Genomic DNA, 24,855 nt, shown 5'->3' with positions numbered 1-24,855 from the left:
AATACCTAAATGTAAATAAGAAAATACCATACCTTTTCATAGCTCCAGATATGTTCAAACTACAACTTAAAGTAAGTGAGAACATTGATAACAATCAACAAATAAGACTAAACTTGCCACCCAACCTTCACTGCATACCTATCATATTAAGGCAATCTGCTAGCTGCTATGGGAATGCAACCATAAGAGACACAGTCAAAAATATGTAGCACAAACAAGTACTTAGGAGTTTAAGAATGCTATATCCTGAGAGATATAACCTCAAGGTGACTGGCCAGCATGAAAGCGTAATTAAAGGAAGACATATATTGATTTGAAATTTCTCCACCTTACCTCCCAAGTGTACTTTAGGATCATAGAGCTATCTCTCACCTGATAAATCCGTTGTATGAATTTACTCAAACAGCTGTAACCATTTTATTTTCTGCTATCTATTTATGCAATCTTTTCCCAACCTCTTCAGTAAAGGATAAAGCTCATTCTGGCTGTCCTCAACAGGAGTCCTTAACTCTGTGTCACTTCTCTCTGCCACATGTACCTGGGGAGAGGTGTATGAGACTATTTGGGAGGAAAGAATCACATTGGGAGCACTCAGAAATGGTTGAGAGACTGACAGGACGATCCAGCATTCCAGCACAGAGAATATAATTTGGCAGTCAATCCGTCATTGCTTTATTCCCATTTAAGAATGGAGCGATTTTTGCCTTGAGGATTGTGACTGCTCACTGAGTTGCATTTCAGACTTTGCTGCATTTCCTCTGCATTCTGCAGACTTGGCACTCTGATTCCATTTCACACTAATTGTGATTGCTGACTCGTGCCTGGATGGGAGGCTGCCAAAAGGGCAGGTATCCCAGAGAGACATCATTACCCAGGTTGGCAAATACCTGAGAGCCCTATTTAATGATATGATCTTATTTTACAACAAGGAGCAGGCTTCCAGTCTCACAGCATTGGTTCCTGGCCGTAATATTGTCTGTATAAAAACCTTTCATATTCTTTTGCAAAATAAAAAGAAATAAACCATGGGGAGATAGATCAATGGTAGATGATCAGATACCTGAAAAGAGTTGGAAAGATATGAATAGCTCTAGGGTAAACATATTTATCTAATTGCTGAAGAATAAAAGTTGATGCCTTGCCTAGAATTACTTATGAAATTATATACATAGGAATAGCTTTCTATAGAGAGAGTCAGGACTCTTTTTTTTTTTTTTTTTACCAGACTTGCTCAGATATTCATTCTGGAATTGAGGTCACTGCTAAGTCATTGAAAACTAGATGGAATGAGTATAACAGGGTACAGAGGATCTTTGTAGCACCCAGCAGGATACACAGGACAGTCTTTATATTCAGTGTTATGTTTTAGTGCTGCGTGTTGAAAAGACCAACATGCTAACATGCTCTGCCTTTGCTTTATTTGCATCATTTTTTAAGATGAACAATTAACATATGTATATGGAAGAAAGAAAGATAGAAAGCCTAACAATGTAATGAAAGATAAGTTCTCCTTACTCAGATTCCAATTCGCAACCATTGTTAAAAATTATTTTTGTATATTTTGAAAACTGTCTACACATGCAAACATAAATATGTGGGTATATGTACAAAAACACTTTTTTTAAAGATTTTATTTTACTATTTTATTTTATTTATTTTATTTTATTTTATTTGAGAGAGAGCCAGAGAGAGAGAAAGCACAAGCAGGGAGAGGAAGAATGAGAGAGAGGAGCAGACTCCCCCCTGAACAGGGAGCCCAGTGTGGGGTTTGATCTCAGGATCCTGGGATCATGACCTGAGCCAAATGCAGATGCTTAATCAACTGAGCCACCCAGGCACCCTCGGGAACACTTTTCTAAAATACATTCCTCAAAGCAGAATATATACACCATTTATTTTATTTTTGCAGCAATTGTATATAGCAACACACAGATTATTGGGTTTCTTTTGAATAACTGAAGAGTAACATAATGCTCTATTATATTCATTTGTCCCAATTTCATTATGCCCGTAAGGACATTAATTATTCCCACTTCCGAAAAAATGAATAGTCTTGTACAAACTTCTGTATATTTAAAGAAGACAATCAGTTGGATTAATTCCTGGAAACAAAATTACTGGCCAATGATTTGATTATTTAAATTTTTGAAATTTATTAAATCACTCTCAAAAAATTGTCTCAATTAACAGTTGCCACAATACGTATGGGAAAGTGTCTTACTTTTTTATACTCTTGCTAATGCTGTGTATTTTCAAACTTTTCCAACTTTACCTTTTTCAACTTGGTAGGCGAAAAGTGGAATCTCATTTACATTTTTTAAAATGCCAAGCTAATGGGTGAATATAAGAATTTTAACAACATTTTAATATGGGTGAATCAAGCACATCTTTCAGCTGCAAAAGTTAAGAGACCCCATTTCAAATTCACAAAATTGTTCACTATGTTAGTGATTATGCATGTGACTCTCTTTTAATCACATTAAATTAACCAGCATATAGGTTTTATTTTAATAGACACTAATTAAAGATCACCAACTAAACTTATTGTGGATAATCATGGTTTTGAAAATTAATGGTTAAAAAAGGGGAAAATTTTTAAAAGATTCTAGGCAGATAATTACACTCAATTTAAATCAATCTTTAGTGTGATAACTTAAGTATCTAGCTGCAGGCAAGTATTATGGCAATAGGATTTTTATAGTACAGATCCTGAAGTGTCGAAAAATTTCAACTCAGAACATTTGAAAACAATAAAAGATTTCTTTATTGTGAAACTACTGTTGTTTGATCACAAAGGTAAATTTTTACAATAACGACAGTATCATAACCATTCATAAATCTATAAGTATTCAATTTTTAAAACCAAAATACTTGATAAATATCTAATATACCAATTTAGTTGCTAAGGTATCCTTTTTTTTAATTTTTTTTAAGGTATCCTTTTAAACTATGTCAATCATGTAAATTATTTTTTAGTCCATGATGCACCTCAAAGTTTGACTCTTACTTTTTCCAGACATTTAACTCAGAAAATATACCTTTACTTACTAGTTAAATCTCATCTATAGTATTCTAATCAGTTAGAAGGAGGCAAAGTTAGTAGAGGCAAAGAAAGGCAAAAGAAACAGCTTAACTTCTATAGAGGGCAAAACCTTACATAATACCATTCTGTAATCTTTTATTTGTGGCACATTTTAATCTTTCATTACTGAAAATGTTCTTCTTGTCCCTTTTTTTCCTAATTTTTGGGATCCTAGTTTAGGAATAAAGCCCATATTTCTTAAAACAGTCAACTTCACATTTTTAGAAGGTAAAACTCTTGCCAGGCAAGAGTATTGATACTTTATGTGGAAAGCATCAGATTCTCAATTTCCCCATCTGCTGTCTCATGCTCTCTTACAATTTTATTTCTTAAATAAAAAGTTCATTTACTTTAAACTACTGGATAGGGAGGATAATCTTAAACTATCAATTTATAAATAAATAACAGATATAAAGAAGCCTTGTATCCTAATTCATGTTAGTGTTACTGTGAAAGGATATTTATTAAAAACAATTTTTGTTGTTTCTTTATACCTGGTAAATTACTATCTAAGGTTTTGAATTTAAAATTACAAAATACAGTGACAAGCAACTTTAAAACATAAATATCTTACATATAATGTGTTTTTCATTCACCTTCCATGTCCCATAGAGAAATGTGATCCAGGCTGTCTGGCCCTCTAACAAACTGTCTGTTTGAAACACAGAGTTAATTGGACATTGTGAGAAGGGAAAAGAGAGATTGGAGAATGAGCATTTTGCTGCCTCTGTCTGGAGGTGATACACATGATTTCAAATGAAATTTGATTAGCTAGAACATCACATAGGTGTTTTCAATGTTCACAAGCCCCAATGTCTCCCATTGTAGATGAACATAAAGTAATGTTTATACAATATATTATTTCCAGCAGAGAAATTAAATAAGTTGTATCAGCAACAGGTGAACCTTAGCAATATCATATTAAATGAAAGTCTCAAACAACTAAATATAGCATGATGTCTTTATATAAGTTCAAAAATTTAAGAACAACAAATTGAAACACGAATACAATATTATTGAAATACAAAGACAATATCCATAAGTGCAGCAGACTGTATTAAAAGGAGAAGAAGAAAATGGCCAACATGATTTTGGGTCATGGAGTGTAGTTCACAGGTATGTACTACATTATTAAAAATAGCTAACTAATTAGTAATGAGAAGATGTGAATCAAGAATTATATGTTAATACAATCTGTGAATCTAGGCAATTAAATAATTAATAAAACACAAAGTTATATTATGCTTAATATAATAATTTGCATAATTTTACTAATACCTTAAATAAAACTTTAATATTTAATAATAATTTAATTTTTGGAAAGAATTTTCATAAATACAAAAGAGGGGTCCTGATTTCACAAGTATTTATTTATTTCTGTTTAAAAATGGAATTTTAAATTAACTATAAGCTCAACATGAGTTAGTTGAATACCATAGCTCTGTTTTGAAAGGTTAAAGTGAATTCTGTGAAATGAAGATTTGTAGCATTCCTCTTGATAAGGTCCTTCCAGTCAAATCACTCTGCCTAGTATGTGTTAAACTCATAATAAATGAACCATTATTACCAATTTGATAGTTTCCTACCATTTTTCTGGAATTCAGATGATAAGGTTTACACAAATCACTGTTATGTACAAGATAGTAAATGAAACCAAATAAATTTGCTTTGAAAAGATTTATAGACTAGGGTAGGATACTTTGGGATGGGGTAGGGAGGAGTCTAGGGATTAACATGATTTTTTTAAATATGTTAAAGTATTATGATTTAATAGAAAGGTTAGAATTATTTAGGGTGGCCTGAAAGAACACAATTAGGACCAGCTTTTGGAAATTACAGAAAAGCAAAGTTAAGTTTAGAATCAAATTTTTTTTCTAACTAACTAGCTGTCCAATTCCATAATAAATCATTCTATAAGGATGTATTTTATAATAAAAAATAATACAACAAAAGAGTCATGACTTTTTAATATAGATCCCAACCCTGGGTAATAAGTCACCTATATATCCCTTTCATTCTGTAATATTTAATGATAGAAAATAAAGATGTAAAAATTAACAGACTACTATTTCCTCCAATAAGGATATAGATTCTTATTGATTGAGTACTGTATTAGTTTCCTGTAAATCATGTAAAAAATACCACATACTTCCTGGCTTAAAACAAAAAAAAATATATATATTCTCTCAAAATTCTTGAGACCAGATATCAGAAATCAGTTTCACCACACTGAAATCTAAGTTCTGATAGGGCTCCATCCAGAAGCTCTGCAAGAGAATCTTTGCTTTCCTCTCCTAACTTCTGGTACCTGCCAACATTCTTTGCTTTGTGACCACATCACTCCAATCTCTGGCTCTTTGGTCCCCTCGTCTTCTTTTCTGTTGTCAAGTCTACCTCTGCATCTCTCGTATAAACACAATTATGATGGTATTTAAGGATAATGTCCTATCTCAAAATTCTTGATGAATCTCATCTATTAAGTCTTTTTTTTTTTCCATAAAAGGTAACATTCACTGATTTCATGGACTAGACAGTGCATATTTTGTGGGCAGTAATTAGTCTAGCATCGGTACCTTCAACTTGAAATAGTTTATTTGGTCATCTCTCTTTACTGATCATGCCAACATTTATAAAGACCAAAATCAATTTCCATGTCATTATAATATAACTTTCCTAGAGAGGTAGAATGGACTATTACACTCCACAATTCTTATTAGTCTGGGGAGGATGCAGTTTTTATGACATCTTTTTTTTTTCTTCATGATTTACAGTGTAAACCAAGGATCAGCAAACCTTAGTGCATGTGCCACATGTAGCCGCTGCTTGTTTTTGTATGGTCCTCAAGAATATAGTTTTTACATTTGGGTGCCTGGCTGGTGCAATCAGTTAAGCGTCTGACACTTAGTTCCAGCTCAGGTCATAAGCTCCGGATTTTGCGATCAAACCCCATCTAGGGCTCCACACTCAGCATGAAATCTGCTTTAGATCGTCTCTTCCTCTTCCTCTTCCCTTCCTACTCATGCTCTCTCTCTCTCTCTCTAAAATAAATGAGTAAATCTTTAAAAAAGGGATGATTTTTAAGGCAGCCCAGGTGGCTCAGCGGTTTAGCGCCGCATTTGGCCAGGGGCCTGATCCTGGAGACCTGGGATGGAGTCCCACGTCGGGCTCCCTGCGTGGAGCCTGCTTCTCTCTCTGCCTGTGTCTTTGCCACTCTCTGTGTCTCTGTCTCTCATGAATAAATAAAAATCTTTTAAAAAGGATGATTTTTACGTTTTTAAATGGTCATAAAATAAAAAGAATATTTCAGGACACAAGGCAAATCCATAGATTTCAAAATTTTAGGTCAATAATAAAGTTTTACTTGAACACAGGCATATGCATTCGTTTATCTGTCCATGTCTGCTTTAGAGCTACAATGGCAGAGTTGAGTAGTTGCGACAGAGATCACATAACCCACAAAGCCTAAAATATTTACCATTTCCAGAATAAGTTTTTTGACATAAATGATATTCTCTGAGTCTTCAAACTGCTCTTTATATGTACATATAAACTTTTAGAATATGTTAAAGCAAAACAAAACTTAAGTGGTTGGCTCTTAAAACTGAAGGACTTAGCTTCAATTGAATATTATCTCCATAATACATTAATGAAATCTACTTAAGTGTTCAAAAAAGCCAAAAATTTGTCCTTGTTTTCTGTATTATCCATACCCTGAGGGCGGTGATGGAGAAAATCCTTGCGGGTTTTTGAATGATGGAGGAAGTTTAGGAATAGAAGAAATTGAGAAGATGTAGTCCATACCTCAGAAACAAGACTTGAATAGTGTTACACAAACAAAAAAGTAAGAAGTTCTTTTTCTGTGCTTCCATAACTATTTAGTTGTTTTAGTATACTTTAAGGAAAATCTCTATCTGCCTATGATCATTCTGAGCTGATAAATTAATAAACAAGATTTAATAGTATGTTCTATGCAATATGAGGATGAGTAGGCAATTCACAGTAAAGCAAGTTATATGACGGCTGCTCAAAAAATTAACCTTTATTAATACATTTGATGAAAGCTTAGTTTGTGCTTTACAGAGTCACAAGTACATGAAACAATAAAATAGGTTTAGAATTGGACTGTACTTGATAAAATAATTTTCATTCCTCAGTGAATTGGCAGACTTTCCACTAATAGTGATAAAAATCTTGCCAAACTAAGACTATCATCAAATTAAATCCTCAAACCAAGTCTATAAACTTTACCATCTTTTTGGTTTCTCTCATGATTTTTAATATATCTCAAATTGGCAGTACAATTTTATATATATATACATGCATACATACACACATGCATATATGTATACATATACACGTATACATATGAAGATAGATAATGTATATAGTGAAGATATTTGTGTGCATATGTGTGCATGTATGTATATCTCATATTAATATGCATACTTATATTAATATGTGTACCTCATGTCTCTGTAGATAAATCATTCATTTACATATCATAGAAGATAAAAAAGAACCCAAGTGTTGAGTGTTAGTTGACCAAAATTATATTTCGAGTTTCTAAATGCCTAATAATCAAGTCTTGTTTCTAAGGCAATGTCATTTGAGGTTTCTGGGAAATATCACTCAGAGTAAAGCCACTACATGATAGTAGTGGTTTTACTCTTTTCATACTTTGTGTCCAAATATCATTCATCACTTAGAATTAATTAGGTATCTGTAGAAATACTGAACCTATTACGTTTTTTAAGTGTATTCTATTTTAATTTAGCTTAGAATATAGATTTTCAAGGATGAATTAGCTGCTATTTTTCAGCTTCTAGTTGACAATGGAATACTATATAGAAGTTGTTCTCCTAACCTTGGTTGTCAGTCACAAGCCTATTTTAATAGGTTTCTTTATTAAATCTGTATCTCACTTTTTTTTTCATTCTATAAATCTATTTGAGAGAGATTTAAAAAAATGTTTGTTTTGGCAAGGAGGAAGTGAAAGAGGTGATAGAAAATCAGATTGAATTTATGCATTTATGTATTTTCTTCATATGAAAAGTATCAATATGCTTAGGGTTAAAGAAAATTGTTTTATTTTGAAAACATTTTTTTCAATTCCCTTTCCATGGTGTGATGTCTTCAGTTATATTTTCTCAATAAATTGGATGCAGCTATCAACATTTCTACGATTCTTAGAGATTAAAAAAAAGCCAAACTTTTTCCTTAAAAAATTAAGTCATTTTTTTTAATCATCAGCAATAGTGAGTTTTTTTTAAAAAGATTTATTTATTTATTTGAGAGAGAGAGCTTATGTTGAATGAGCTCAGGCAGGGTGGGGGGAAGATAAGGGGAGAGAGAGAAAGACCCAAGTAAACTCTGTGCTAAGCATGCAGCCAGATGTGGGGCTCCATCTCAGGACTCTGAGATCATTACCCGAGCTAAAACCAAGGGTCAGATGCCCAACCAGCTGCACCACCCAGGTGCCTCAATAATGAAAGGATTCTAGCCATCCACAAAGTCACTGGTTGGATGGTTCAATAACAGTAGTCTTTCCTGTTTTACAAACACTAGTTATAGTTTATCGTGTTAACTTTTAACAGAAGGGTACTTTCAAGAGGACTGAGTAGATTTTATCTCATGCTTCATTACACTGTATATGTATTGTAAATGATATGTTATTAATTATCACATATGAAGATAATAATTTATATATTCTTTAGAAACTACTACTCAATTATTATATATAACAATACAGATATGTGTGTGTCTTCATTTGTCTTTTCATAATAGTGTTATGAAACATAAACTTTGTCAGAGATCTGGGTCTGTGTCTCAGCTTCCTGTCACCCTTAGACAAATACATTTTCTGAGGTTCAGTTTTACTACCAGTCACATAAAAGGCCAATCACATAAGATTTTCATGATGATTCAAAGCTATGTCAATCAAATATGTGTCATAAATTTAGGCTTAAAATTTAGGACTCATCCACTCCTTTTTCTGAACTCTTTATGATTTTAATTATTGTGTTCAAGTTTTTTAAAAGAGCTATAATTACTATTTAATATAAACTTTAAATTTTGATTCCTATATCCTCTGTTGTCTTTTTTTTTAAGATTTTTATTTAGTTGTTCATGAGAGACATAAGCAAAGGAAGAAACAGGCTTCCTGTGGGGAGCCCAATACAGGACTTGATCCCAGGACCCCAAGATCATGTCCTGAGCTGAAGGCAGACGCGCAACCACCGAGCCACCCAGGTGTCCCTATTCTGTGCTGTCTTGACTAAATAACCAATTACCCCTCAAATTATTTTTCTCCTTTTTTTTTCTTTTTAAGCTGGCTCATTAGAGCTAAACAATCTTAAACTAATTCTTATTTATGGTATAAAAAACACAACATTAGAATATAAAGATCTTGGATATCCTTTAGTCATACTTGTTATGTAAACTCAGTTCAAAACATTTATAATGATTATTCATCGAGACTCTGCTTTTGATGGTCCATCAACAAACAAGTCACCAAATCTGAGGTATGGCATCCAATTTTAGACAGCTCTAAGTATTTGATAGTTTTACTTAGGGAGAGCCAACATACAGCTGCTCTGTGTGACTTTATTCAGCCCATCATTCCATATAAATGCTCCATCACTTGTCCTCTAACTTATTTCTTTTCTGGACTAAACATAAGCCTCATTGTCTCTTGAATGAAAGCAGTTTGCATCTTTGTCCTTACAGGAGTCCCTATCACTATTACTGAGCCAGAAATTGTACAAGTATTTATTCTCTCATTTAATGATCACATTAATTCTAATGGTGGGTACTATCATCACCTTACCCACACACATTATTTTAGGTCACAGATGCAAAAACAAACAAATTAAACAAAATCGCAAGATGACCCAAATTACACAGCCAATATGAACTAAACCATGGCAACATAGTCTGTTGGCCAAACTGTTAAGCATTACAGTCACATGGATGAGATCAATTTTATAGATATTCTTTGTATAAAATAATAAAATAAAAACACATTCCTAATATGATTTCACCAAAGCAAAGGACTTCACTTGTTTTGTCCTGAGCACCCTAATAGAGATAAAGAATTAACATAAATTTATTTTTTTTCTTGTAAAACAGAGCAAGAATATTAATTTGAGACACAATCATCTAAATTTGAGATAGAATCATCTAAATCTCCTGTAATATACTGTCCTGGAAAATCCTGATGGACTTTAAAAACCTCCATCAAATCTTGGACAAGACCAGTATTTCTGAGAGAATTAGGTGACAGTAATGAATAGAAGAACCCTTTTTTGAGAGGAAGCATAATTAAGGGAAAGAGGAAATGCTATTCTCTTCTTTCTGGAATGTGGGGATAGGTCTCCCATAAGAAAATTCAAACAGGAGAAATGGGGAAAAGATAAATTTCAAAAATTGATTTAATTAATGTGCTGTTTTTGGCCAATTGGAAATGACTATACCTTGATAGGTGTATTGGGAATGCCTTTGGAACTGAATCTGGTATTAGTAGGAAAGAGTGCCAGAACCAGTCATACCTGCCATGGACTCAGCACCGGGAAGGAGCAGCATACAATGCCATATATTTTCTATTGTCCAGTATTATACACTCTAGTCTAGCCCTTTTTACTTTTCTGTGAAATTCCAGGACACTGACTACTTTTGTAATATTTGTAGAGTCATTAAGACGTAACATAAAGAACATGTCTCCCTATCTATCATTCTTGATTACCGCTCAATAATAAGCTCTTTTGGTTATCAGTCTTTTTTGAGATTGATCTTCATACTTCTCCCACCTCAGCTTTCCCCCTGCCCCTCATCTCCTCAGAAGTGTCTCCTTGCCACACACATGCACAGAGCACGCTCAAAAGCATCCTTTCTATTGTGTGCATTGGGCATAGGTTTTGTTTTGTTTTGTTTTCATGAGAAATGAGTTCTATTTGTATAGAGAATATATGAATCTTAGCTTAACTGAATCCTGACTCCCTTAGGACATTTTTTTTGCATCAAGTTCTTAAGGGAAACTTAATTCATTCCCCAGTGGCTCACAGAGCTGAGGAAAAGGTGATAGCTTCAGCATCCGCTTCACTCACCAGAGCTACTCAAGGCTGTCAGACTACATCCTCACATGAGCTCTTCCCGCTTCCAGAGCCATAGCACTCAGCAATTTACTCTACACAATTTCGCATCTACCAGTTTTATAGTCATTCTCCCTCATTCACTGAATACTCTGGTACCTGTTCCACAGTTCCTTTTTTTTTTTTTTTTTTTTTTCTAAATCAATCTAATGTCCTCAGTGTTTTAAGTATGACTATGGAAAATCTACGCAGTATCCCAACATTTTATATCATGTGACATGACCCTTTTTCAATATCAGTTTTCCCTCTTTGCGTCACATGATGAATTTTATTCTTACCCTTCCTACTTCACCAACCTGCAGGCTCTGAAATCCCACCCTCAGATGAAAGCCTCCAATCATATCAATTTTGTTGTTGTTGTTTTTGTTACAATCCATCACAATGATTCAACTTCTTTAAGATTACAAATTCCTGGGATCCCTGGGTGGCGCAGCGGTTTGGCGCCTGCCTTTGGCCCAGGGCGCGATCCTGGAGACCCGGGATGGAATCCCACGTCGGGCTCCCGGTGCATGGAGCCTGCTTCTCCCTCTGTCTGTGTCTCTGCCTCTCTCTCTCTCTCTCTGTGTGACTATCATAAATAAATAAAATTTAAAATAATAATAATAAAAAAAAAGATTACAAATTCCTGACTCCTTTTCTTCTCCATACTTTTACTTGCTTTCTTAAGTAGTTTAGTCTAAAATACACACCTTTGGGAAACATCCTCAATTCCTGTGCTTCATATGGTTTTCCAACTCATCATTCTGGGGGATAAAAGCAGACCTTGGATAAGTTCAACTGTTTATCCTTTCTTGAACTGTGTCTGAGTTGCCTAATGCTCTTAGAGCAAAACAAAACAAATGATGCTTTGTGGCATCATTTTTATTTCTCCAGCTTCAGGTCCCCATCGGGCTTACTGTTCCACTTCTGTCCCCTCAGAGATCTCACACTGTTAACATCTCCCTTCTTTCTAGTATCTTCAACCTCTTTCTTATTGTCTTCTTTCCATACATGGGAAAATGTTTAAATTTCTTTCATCTTTTAAAAACTACTCTCCCCGGGATCCCTGGGTGGCGCAGCGGTTTAGCGCCTGCCTTTGGCCCAGGGCGCGATCCTGGAGACCCGGGATCGAATCCCACGTCGGGCTCCCGGTGCATGGAGCCTGCTTCTCCCTCTGCCTGTGTCTCTGCCTCTCTCTCTCTGTGTGACTATCATAAATAAAAATAAATAAATAAAAATAAAAATAAAAACTACTGTCCCCAATTTTATATTCATGCTCTAGACAACACTTTGTCTCCCCCCTCCCCTTTATTTTCCTGAGGGTGAAGTTTCCTGAGGAAATAATCAGTTATACTCACTGTTTATCCTTTATTGGATGCAATTGCTTGGCTTCCTCAACAACTACAAACCTATTTTATCTTTCTTTGGTATTTCAAGGTTTTCCTCAACAAGAATGCTTATGTTCCAAATCCAAGAGACAAGATGTTGTTCTTTGCTTACATATCTCAGAAGTGTTATAAATGATCATTTTTTTCCATTTTTAAGTTAGGGTAAAATTTACACACGGTAAAATTGGCCCTTTTGGTGTACATTTCTGAATTGGAAAATGCATACAATTATAACCATCATTAAATTCAATATATAGAATAGTTCCACTGTCCTAAAAATTTTCCCTATGTCCCTTATAACCAACCGTTCCCCCTTTTCAAGACTTTACCTACCACTGATCTTTTTTCTTTCCCTATAATTTTACCTTTTCCACCATGTTGTATAAACAGAGTCCAACAATATATAACCTTTAAAAATCTAGCTTCTTCTACCTAATATAATATAGTTGATATGCACTTTACCATCATGTTATGGTGTGTATCAGTATCTTATATCCTTTTATTGGTGAGTAGTATTCTACTGTATGGATATACCACATTTTAATGATTCATCAACTTAAGGATATTTGGGTTATTTCTAGTTTAGGTCAGTTAACAATAAATCCTATATAAACTTTCAGATACAGATATTTGTGTGAGTATAAGTTTTCATATATTTTGGGTGAGTGTCTAGGATTGGGATAGCTAGGTCATATACTAACTGTATGCTTAACATTATGAGAAACTGTAAAACTGTTTTCAAAAAGGTTGTACTTTCTGAACCACCATCAGCATATTAGAAGAATCCAGTTGTTCCATACCATGGCATTATTTGGTACTATCAATTAATTACTTTTCTCTTTCTTTCTCAATTAGTCTAGTAAGTATATGATATCATACTGTGGTTTTAATGTGCATTTTACTAAAAAATAATGTGATGGAACACATTTTCATGTTCTTACTTGCCATCTGAATATCTTCTTGATGAAGCATTTGTTCAAATACTTTGACCATTTTTAAAATTGGGTCGTTTCATTATTAGTGCTTTGAGAGTTCTTAATATACTCAGGATAAAAGTCCCTTATCAGATATAATGTTTGCAAATATTTTATCTAAATCTCTGGATCATTTTTTCATTATCTTAAAGGTGTTTCAAGAGTAGAAGTTTCTAATTTTGATGAAGTCTGGATATTATTTTTTTCTTTTATGAATTATGCTTTTGGTGTCATAGCTAAGAAATTTTTACTTAAAATTTCTCCTAATCTTTCTTCTAGACATTTTATAGTTTTGCTATTTTATTTTTTAAAGATTTTACTTTTAAGCAATCTTTACACCCAATATGGGGTTCCAACTTACAACCCCAAATCAAGAGTTGCATGCTCTAGCAACTGAGCCAGCCAGGTGCCCCTAGACATTTTGTCATTTTAAGTTTTACTTTAGCTCTATGATCAATTCTGAAGACTGCATTCTTCCTCTTCCTCTGCCTCCCTCCTCTTCCTTCTCCCTCCTCCTCTCTCTCTCTTCCTTCTTCTTCTTCTTCTCCTTCTTCTTCTCCTTCTTCTTCTTCTTCTTCTTCTTCTTCTCCTTCTCCTTCTCCTTCTTCTTCTTCTTTTCTTCTTCTTCTTCTTCCCCTCCTTCTTCACCTCCTCTTCCTCCACTTTCTTCTTATGTGTTGTATAGATCAAAGCTTATTTTCTGTATATTGAATAATCAATTTTTCTAGTATCATTTGTCAAAAAGACTACTTTACTCTTTTTGATTTTGTACCTTTGGGAAAAACAATCAACTTTATTTCTGTGGTTTTATTTCTGGACTGTCCTGTTCCACTGATCTATATATTTTTTTTGCCAATGCTACATTGCCCTGATTACTATGGCTTTATTGTTTGTCCTGAAAGCAACTCTAGTTATGAGTCCTCTGTCTTTGATGTTTTTTTTTTCAAAAAAATAATTTGACTATTTTAGTTTCTTTGTATTTCTCTATATATTGTAGTACCAATTTATCTCTAAAAAATAACACTGCTAGTATTTTTATCAAAATTGCATTTGATAGATCAATTTGGAAAGAATTGGCAACTTAATAATAAATGTTCCAGCTAATCAACACAATATGTTTCCATTTCTTTTGTTTGAAGTGTTTTGTAGTTTTTAGTAAATAGTGCACATAGTTTTTTTAGCTATACACATAAATACTTGGTGTCCTCAGTGTTATTGTAAATATACTTTTTATAATTTTAATTTCTGATCATTGTATATAAATATATGATCTTTAAAAAATATATTGATCTTATACCCTGCTACCATGCTTAACTTACTTATAAGTTATATTATCATTTTCAAAGACTGTTTTGGGATTTTCTATGTAGATAACCATACAGTCAGCAATTTTTTTTTTATTTCTTCCTTTCCAGTTTATGTGTCTTTTCTTATTTCAGTGGGTACTGTTTCTAGTATAATATTGAATAAAAGACCATTCCTCTTTGTGAAATTCTTTCCTTGACTTTTCTGACACCAATCTCTATCTTTCTCCCCTCCTCTCTGACTGTTCCTTTTTAGATTCTTTTAGTTCTCTTTATTCTGTTCTTCTAAATGATCTTTTTTCTCAATTCTTTTTTTCCTCCTCGGTTTATACATGTTTTCTTCAAACTGTCACTGAACTCTCATGATTTTGATGTACATGTAAATGCTTTGCTGCTGATGCAGTCACTCTCTAAATCCTCTCCTTATTTATCTAATTACTCTGTCTGAATATTACAACTTGTATTTTCAGATACATTTAAAATTCTATAGGGATGGGACACACATTTTCTTCTTCCCTCTATTATGCTTGCTATCATAATGACTGATTCCACAAACCACTCAGCTACTCAAATCACAAATCTGAGGATCTTGTGTAATTACTTCTTTATGCTTAACTTCTATGAGATTAAACAATGTAAAGTTTTTTTTTTAATTTGTCAAAACAGGTAAATATTGACAATTTCATGCTGTGCTACCCAATAAGTCATTCAACCTCTCAATTATCATCAATATACCTGAAATTAATCTATGCTTCTTCAACCCATTGCCATTACCTCTGTTATGGATTTCATCATCTCCATCTGGAATATATAATTATAGCCATTCAACTGGCTTTTTTCAAGTTCCCTTTATATCCTCTCTAATACATTCTTCAAACTGCATTTTTATTTCTATCCTATCTATCTGTCATATTTATTTGTGCAACCTTGGTAAAATCAAGGATTTCTAAGCTTTGGGTAATTAAAAAAAAATCTATATGCAGGATAGTGTAGTTTTATCACCTGGTTATTGTAAAGCTCAATAAGAGTACATGAAAAGACATTTCATAAAATACAAAGCTTTTACAAAATGCTTATACCTGTCATTGCCTACTGTGGTTAAAGTCCTTTCATTTCTCATCTATGATATAGTTTTCTGTAAACCAAACCAACAAAACTGCCTATTACAATCATAAAAATTTCATACTGTTTGCCTCATTTGTATTGTAACCATGGGGATATATTATCCTGAAGAATTACACAAATATTTTCTGTTGAATAAACTTTGGAAAAAAATTAACATGAGTGAATTTCTTATGTGTTAAAGACAGCAGGCCCAGACTATTTACATTAAATCTAATGTAAACTAAAGGACATTTCATCCACGCAAAAACCTTTATGATTAAGATATTAGAGTAGTTCATATACATACAGTTTTAATCTCAATTTTAACAACCTTATAATAAGAATGTATGATAATCATAATGTATATATTTCAGTACATAAAAAATTATCCATAAGTTTATTACATTATTTAGTAAAAACAGTTTTTAGAAGTTACTTATCACACTAAAATGAAAAAAGTCTTACTATACTTCATGTTTTAAGTTTTGGAAAATTAAATCAGTAGCCATTAATGGCCTATGAATATAATACACATTGCTTATGTTTTGCAAGTTACCTAACATTTGTATTCTTGGTATTTTCATATACCTATATATTTGGAAACAGTATGAAAAGTAAAGAGAGACAATATCTAAACGTATATTTTACATTGAACATTGAACTCAAACAATCAAGACGGTAGCCAAGGGAAAAAAATCTTTAATGGCAAAGAAGATTCTGTATATAGAACTTTATCAACTAAAAAAGCACTTATTTTTCTGCTCTAAATATATAAACTCATAAAATATAGGAAATTTGAGAACTAGGACATTTTATAATAAGCCTAAAGAGAGTTGGTACTCAATAAATATTTTTTAAGTGAATAAATAAATGAATAATTTATCGACAATTTAAATATCTGACAACTTTCATTTAGAAAACCCCTCTGAATTCTTTTATCCAGGACTTTATCTTTACATGCATCTTTTTTAAAAGGGCAAACTCTGAAAAGATCACTGACAATTTGAGTTTTATTTTATGGTCTCTATTTTGTAGACTAATAGGCCCCTCTCTTTTTCTCAGTCTCCAATTGTATAATTGCTTTAAGTTGTGATCATCTGACCAGATGCCTGAAAATTACCTGATCTATTTAATATAACTTGTTTAGCTGAATCAATTTAATTTCCAGGCCATATGTTCACACAATTATTTCACTTAATCCATTTCAAGGTGGCTTCCTCTTTTGCGCCTTGCTGATTCACCTCCCTTTGATTGATCCAGCTCTAGAATAAGTAATGACCTACATGAGAATTTTAAAATAACACTGCTGAAAAATCAAAAGACACATTCTATTCATCTTCTCAGGCCAACCATTCCAGGAATAATAAGTCGTCTTTAAATTCTCTGTCTTGCCTATTTCTTTCACAGAAAATGAAAGGCTTATAAAAGGTATGTTCTGATCATACCTACAAATTAAAATATGAATATTGGATTATCACTGAAGGTACAATAAATTCCAGTTAAATCAAAATATGATCCATTACATTTTCTGTAGTAATTTATCAAAGTCCCTTTCACTTTTTTGTGTGCTGTGCCAAACTGAACATTTAACAAATATGACAAAAGACAATATAATTAACCATTTTCCACTTTAAAATTTAGGCAGTTCTATTTTCTCACCTTTTCACATTAATTTGATTTTTAGTTTCTTGACTGTACCTGACTTGCAAAAGTTTTAACAAGATTATTAAGTTTTGTTTCAAAGTATAATTTTCTTAGGAAAAATAATGGAGAATTAAATTATATCATTCTGTTCTGTGTGTGAATTAAGCCCAAGTTTGCTCCTGTTTGTCTCCCTTTAGATGGTCATGATGAATAAAGGGAGATAAAATTGGAAGGAGGAATATTCTTTTTTTTTTTTTTTTGCCTTAATCAACCTCCTCGCCTCTCTCTTCCTTCCTAGAGTCATGATTGAACCACATTAGACATTTCTTACATGAGGTTTTCTGTAGTATCAGAAAATTTGTTATGCCTACCATTCTTTTTATTAACTGATAGATATGGGGAAATGGCCAGTTTCTGTAACTCATTTTCTTTCATAGACATTCTAGCTTATCTTTGACATAAACTCTTAGTTACTCACTAACTTGAATAGTCTAACATTAAGTTTCGTTTTGGGGGGGAATATTTTTTAAAAATAAAAACAACATCTTTAGTGTTTCAAATAAGTATATTAATCATGAAGTCTTTGTATTTCAGGTAAAAGCCACTGATATTACATTTCAGATCATTGATAATTTAGTCTTTCCAAAGGATGAAGTTGACTTATGCAGACTGACTTTCAGTAAGAAGTAATAGTGCTAGCTCTGGGAGTACTATAACCTTACTATGTCCTTAACCCACTAAATCTAACAGATGGGTGGAAGATTCGCTAATTTTCACCATGGAGTATTAACATATTTGGGCTCTAAATAAATATGAATATGTGAGACCTGTCAACTATAGATTTACCTATTTTCTCCTGATTTTTAAAAATATTTATTAGTGGATAGTGTATTTCTCAGCTTTATCCCTATAGTATCAAGTAATGAGAAATTATTTGATGATTGACTAAAGCAACAAATATTATGTGATTTATAAGGTATTTCAAAAAGTCACATCAACTAAAAAAAGATATATCAAATTAGATTAAACCTAAGTACTTAAGTTCCATAATACAAAAAAAGTGTATCACTCATTCTGCAACCATAACTAATATAGAAGTTCAATGAGTACTTATTAAGTGCCCAATATATATAGAATAAGATAAGACATATGTAACTGATGCTACCTAATGAAATCCCCGCGCTTTGATCATTTCACTGCACATGTGTCAACTATCTATCATCAGCACTTGCATTCTCTGTCTGAAGGCTTTCTCTGGCTGCTTGGCTACTTTATTATCTATGGGACAAGCTGGACCACTGTCTCCCAGAGGCAGCTTTAACCAAGTGCCAATAGAAATTGATAAATAAGTATTTATCTTCTTACCCTTCAGGTTGGGATAACTCTGAGCACATGTTTTAACTAGATTTCTCTAGAAGGATTCAGATTCATTTACCCCCAACAGTAACTTGCTTAAAAAATAAACCCTATCTGTCTTCCCTACTTTGTTTCCCATTTCCCTAGTGCTTTGGCCAATGATGACATTCCAAAATAACTACTTGTGCTGGAATCCTTGCCTTAGAATTTGTTTCTCAGGAAACCAAACTAAGATATAAATAGATGATATACATATAGATATAGATATCGATTTAGATATAGATGTAGATATAAATTTACATAATTCACCATCATCATCATCAGGATGGGATGCTGGCCATCAATTTTGGATTATATTTCAGAAATAATTTATTGTGTACATTGAGGTCACATTTTATAGTCAGCATCTCTTCCTGTTCAAAGTCCACTAGTAAGTTTCAATAAATAAAATGAGGATAATTTAGGAAAAATTTTATTGTAACTAGAAACAAATTTGGAACATAAGTGAATTTTGCACTGATATCATTTATTGGTAGTTTCTTATATTTTTTAGACTGCAGAGTATGAGCAATAAGGAATTTATCTCAGTTTTTATTTTATTATTCTTTTATCTATAGCTAATTTTGGTGCAAATAAACAGTTTTTAATCTCACTTTGAGATTAAAAAACTGCAAACAAAAATAAGGTTCTTAAAAATAAATGTTTTCTTTTAGGTGTTTTTAAATTATTATAATTCTAAATCAATTTTAACTCTTAATTATTCTAAAAAATCAAAGTAATGTCTACAGCATTAAAAATATATCACACTATTTACCTAGGCTAAAAAAGATGTCACTGAAGCAAATGAAACTGAAACTCTGGATGCTGCATTCACATAAATGCCTTATAAAAAAATAATAATAACAGTAGTTGGGACCCCTGGGTGGCTCAGCAGTTGAGCATCTGCCTTCAGCTCAGGATGTAATCCCAGGATTGAGTTCCACATTGGGCTCTCTCCATGGAGCCTGCTTCTCCCTCTGTCTCTGCCTCTCTCTCTCTCTCTCTCTCTCATAAATAAATAAAATCTTTAAAAAATAACAATAGTCAAAGACTCAAAAATTTTGCAAAAACAGTGCAGGGAATCCCTACATGTACTCATTTGCATTTCATTCAGCTTCAAAGTGGTCTCTTATGTGTCTGTAGTATATTGTCAGAACCAAGAAAATGCCATTGGTATAATACTGTTAACTAAAGTATGAACCTTAAACAGATTTCACCAGTTTTTATATGCAGTCTTTGAGTGTGTTTCTGTGTGGCTGTGTTTGTATATGCTCTAGAAAATTTTATCACAAGAGTAGCTTTGAGTCACCATCTCCTCAATCTCTAAACAGAACTATTCCATCACCACAAAGATACCACTTAATGTTAGCCCTTAATATTTACATCCTCCCTTAAACTTAACTCTGGGCAATCATTGACCTTTTCTCTATGGGGCCATAGCTTTGTCACTTTGAGGACATTGTGTAAATGGACTAATAATACAATATGTAAACTCTTTGAAATTGTTTTTTTTTTTTCATTCAGCATAATATTGGTTCAAAGTCATTGCAAGTAACAATAATTTGTTGCTTTTTATTGCTAAGTAGTATCTTATTATATGTATGTATTATCTCTTTTAGCTACTTATATGTCGAAAGACATCTACTATGAACATTTGTATTCAGACTTTTTTTGTGAACATAAGTTTTCATTTCTGTAGGATGCATACTTATGATTGTTTTAGTGAGGTGCATGTAGGTATGTTAGTTTTTAAAGAAATGCTAAACTATTTTCCAGAATTGCTGTACTATTTGTACTCTCATAAACCATGCATGTGACAACCAGTTTATTTTCTTTTTCTTTTTTTAAATTTATTTATTTATGATAGTCACAGAGAGAGAGAGAGAGAGAGAGAGGCAGACACAGGCAGAGGGAGAAGCAGTCTCCATGCACTGGGAGCCTGATGTGGGATTCGATCCCAGGTCTCCAGGATCGTGCCCTGGGCCAAAGGCAGGCGCCAAACCGCTGCACCACCCAGGGATCCCTCCAGTTTATTTTCATTCTCAGCATCAGTTACATGCTTTTTTGACTATCATACAAATCACATGATCACACTAAAACAGTGATTTTCAAACAACTTAGTTGATTATACCGAAAATCACTCAGGGAGTACAGATGCAGATGTCCCCATTATTATTAATGATAACAGCAACAGTTTATTGCATTTATAGTGGGCCACATTGGCCCTAGGCTATTTAGTTTCCACAGTAACACTTCCAAGTATGTTATTATTATCATCTTAATGATAAAAAAATTAGATGGAGAGTGATTTAGTAACTTGTTGAGGATCACACATATAGTTAAGGAGAGTGTCAGGGTTTTAATTTCAGTTTGAGTTCCAAACCAAAGCTACTTCATTAATAACATAAATTCATGAACAGAGGTTAGACATAAAAAAAATGACAGTAATTAATTTGTTGGAATGAATTTCTCTTAGATAAAGTCAGTTTTTAAAATACTGATGACTAATTTGTACAGTGAAAAAAGTTTAGGCCCTCTCTCATATACCTTTGAAATATAAAGATCATGGTGCAAAGTTATAATGAGTAATATTGTTTTATAGCAAAAAATGACCAATTTTTTAAAGATTTTATTTATTTATCTGAGAGAGGGAAAAAGAGCACAAGCAGGGGGAAGTGGCTTTGGGAAAAACAGACTCCCTGATAAGCAGGGAGCCAGATGCAGGCCAATGGATCCCAGGACTCTAAAATCATGACCTGAACTGAACTCTTAACCAACTGAGCTTAACAGACTGAGGCACTGAGGCACCCCAAGAATGACCATTTTAATTAAATATATGTCTCAAATATAGTTAAGCTATGCTATTTATGATATCAAAAATTTATTGAAATAATACCAATTAGAAAGATACTTTTGAAGGTAACTGAAACATGACTTTCTGTACATTAAATTTGGAAAGCTATGTCTTGTAGCAAACTGGTATCTTACAGAAACTGAATTTTCAGGTTAAGTGCTCCTATGAGTACTGGATAACCAAAAGACTGTAATCTCATTCAAGATAAAAGAGTTTGAATAGAAAATACTTGGTTTTCTATTGCTTGCCATGTACTGAGAAATGATGCTGTATATTCATTTAATATAATGAGAATCTCATTTAAATGACATCTATGTAAACATTTGATATACAGAATGATGTTGGATATGTACTCTGATTTTGCTGACATGTTAGCATCTGTCTTCAATCTGTTTAGAAGCATGAGCTCCCAGGTTGTTTGTTTATTTATAATATTGCAGTTTTTTTCCCCATGGCAACAGGGAAGACTTATTGGAAAGATGCTTTATTCTAACCTTAAGAATTAAAGTCTAAAATACCAGTTTAAAACATCAGTTTGTAGGCTAAATTTTTAATTGAAATGTATATGTAAGTGATGCAGACTGGTGCAGCAAGGTAAAGTATCACCATGCAAATACAATCATTATTGTGGAAAAATACTATTTTTTAAAAAACAATATCTCAGATGCAAAATCCCTGCCTATCTCCCAACCCCTAGGGTTGGAAATGATGATTCACCAGCTCTGTTCTAACTTCTAATAACCCAAATGATACTTATAAACTTTATTTCCCTTCCTTTTGCATGTGTATCTTAGGTTTGCCCTTCATAGGACTCAGGAAGAATGGTGAAACTCGCTATAGCTAATTTAATTGAATAGTGCAGAATTGTAACATATTAATCCAGTTGCACTGAGTCTTTACTCATAACCTTCTGATGGCCTCCACTACACTTGGAGAATAGGCTCTGTAACACCTGGCCATGTTCTAACTTTTGTAACACATTAGCCTCATCCCTCTTATGAGGGATCCCACTTCCTTTTTGTTGTTGTTGTTGTTGTTTTTAATAAATTTATTTTTTATTGGTGTTCAACTTACCAACATACAGAATAACACCCAGTGCTCATCCCGTCAAGTGCCCCCCTCAGTGCCCATCACCCATTCACCCCCACCCCCCGCCCTCCTCCCCTTCCACCACCCCTAGTTTGTTTCCCAGAGTTAGGAGTCTTTATGTTCTGTCTCCCTTTCTGATATTTCCCACACATTTCTTCTCCCTTACCTTATATTCCCTTTCACTATTATTTATATTCCCCAAATGAATGAGAACATATAATGTTTGTCCTTCTCCGATTGACTTACTTCACTCAGCATAATACCTTCCAGTTCCATCCACGTTGAAGCAAATGGTGGGTATTTGTCATTTCTAATGGCTGAGTAATATTCCACTGTATACATAACCACATCTTCTTTATCCATTCATCTTTCGATGGACTCCGAGGCTCCTTCCACAGTTTGGCTATTGTGGACATTGCTGCTAGAAACATCGGGGTGCAGGTGTCCTGGCGTTTCATTGCATCTGTATCTTTGGGGTAAATCCCCAACAGTGCAATTGCTGGGTCGTAGGGTAGGTCTATTTTTAACTCTTTGAGGAACCTCCACACAGTTTTCCAGAGTGGCTGATCCAGTTCACATTCCCACCAACAGTGTAAGAGGATTCCCTTTTCTCCACATCCCCTCCAACATTTGTGGTTTCCTGCCTTGTTAATTTTCCCCATTCTCACTGGTGTGAGGTGGTATCTCATTGTGGTTTGGATTTGTATTTCCCTGATGGCAAGTGATGCAGAGCATTTTCTCATGTGCATGTTGGCCATGTCTATGTCTTCCTCTGTGAGATTACTCTTCATGTCTTTTGCCCATTTCATGATTGGATTGTTTGTTTCTTTGGTGTTGGGTTTAATAAGTTCTTTATAGACCTTGGAAACTACCCCTTTTTCTGATACATCATTTGCAAATATCTTCTCCCATTCTTACACATAAAGGAGCTAGAGAAAAAACAGCAAATAGATCCTACACCCAGCAGAAGAAGAGAGTTAATAAAGATTCAAGCAGGACTCAATGAAATCGAGATGAGAACTGTGGAACAGATCAGCAGAACCAGGAGTTGGTTCTTTGAAAGAATTGATAAGATAGATAAACCATTAGCCAGCCTTATTAAAAAAAAGAGAGAGAAGACTCAAATTAATAAAATCATGAATGAGAAAGGAGAGATCACTACCAACACCAAGGAAATACAAACAATTTTAAAAACACATTGTCAACAGCTATACGCCAATACATTAGGCAATCTAGAAGAAATGGACTCATTCCTGGAAAGCCACAAACTACCAAAACTGGGGCAGGAAGAAATAGAAAACCTGAAACAGGCCAATAACCAGGGAGGAAATTGAAGCAGTCATCAAAAACCTCCCAAGACACAAAAGTCCAGGGCCAGATGGCTTCCCAGGGGAATTCTATCAAACGTTTAAAGAAGAAACCATACCTATTCTACTAAAGCTGTTTGGAAAGATAGAAAGAGATGGAGTACTTCCAAATTCGTTCTATGAGGCCAGCACAGCATCACCTTAATTCCAAAACCAGACAAAGACCCCACCAAAAAGGAGAATTTCAGACCAATATTCCTGATGAACATGGATGCAAAAATTCTCAACAAGAATCTAGCCAATAGGATCCAACAATACATTAAGAAAATTATTCACCATGAACAAGTAGGATTTATCCCCAGAACACAAGGCTGGTTCAACACTCGTAAAACAATCAATGTGATTCATCATATCAGCAAGAGAAAAACCAAGAACCATATGATCCTCTCATTAGATGCAGAGAAACATTTGACAAAATACAGCATCTATTCCTGATCAAAACTCTCCAGAGTGTACGGATAGAGGGAACATTCCTCAACATCTTAAAAGCCATCTACGAAAAGCCCACAGCAAATATCATTCTCAATG

At 33.6% G+C, this 24,855-nt stretch overlaps 1 long non-coding RNA gene across 1 annotated transcript in view; it reads left to right on the top strand.

Annotated features, from left to right (window-relative positions):
* Nucleotides 1–5,415: 5,415 nt before the first annotated feature.
* The window catches only part of LOC112651835 (uncharacterized), a 42,500-nt gene continuing 23,060 nt past the window's right edge, over nucleotides 5,416–24,855 (top strand). Inside the window, exons 1-2 of the long non-coding RNA XR_003131084.3 lie at nucleotides 5,416–5,509; nucleotides 6,799–6,923. This is a non-coding gene — a long non-coding RNA (uncharacterized LOC112651835). The remainder of the gene's footprint in view (nucleotides 5,510–6,798; nucleotides 6,924–24,855) is intronic.

The sequence above is a fragment of the Canis lupus genome, chromosome 4, assembly GCF_003254725.2.
Source record: "Canis lupus dingo isolate Sandy chromosome 4, ASM325472v2, whole genome shotgun sequence".
NCBI classification, from domain to species: domain Eukaryota; kingdom Metazoa; phylum Chordata; class Mammalia; order Carnivora; family Canidae; genus Canis; species Canis lupus.
Note: the sequence above shows the minus strand (reverse complement) of the source record. Positions and strands in the feature narration are given on the sequence as shown.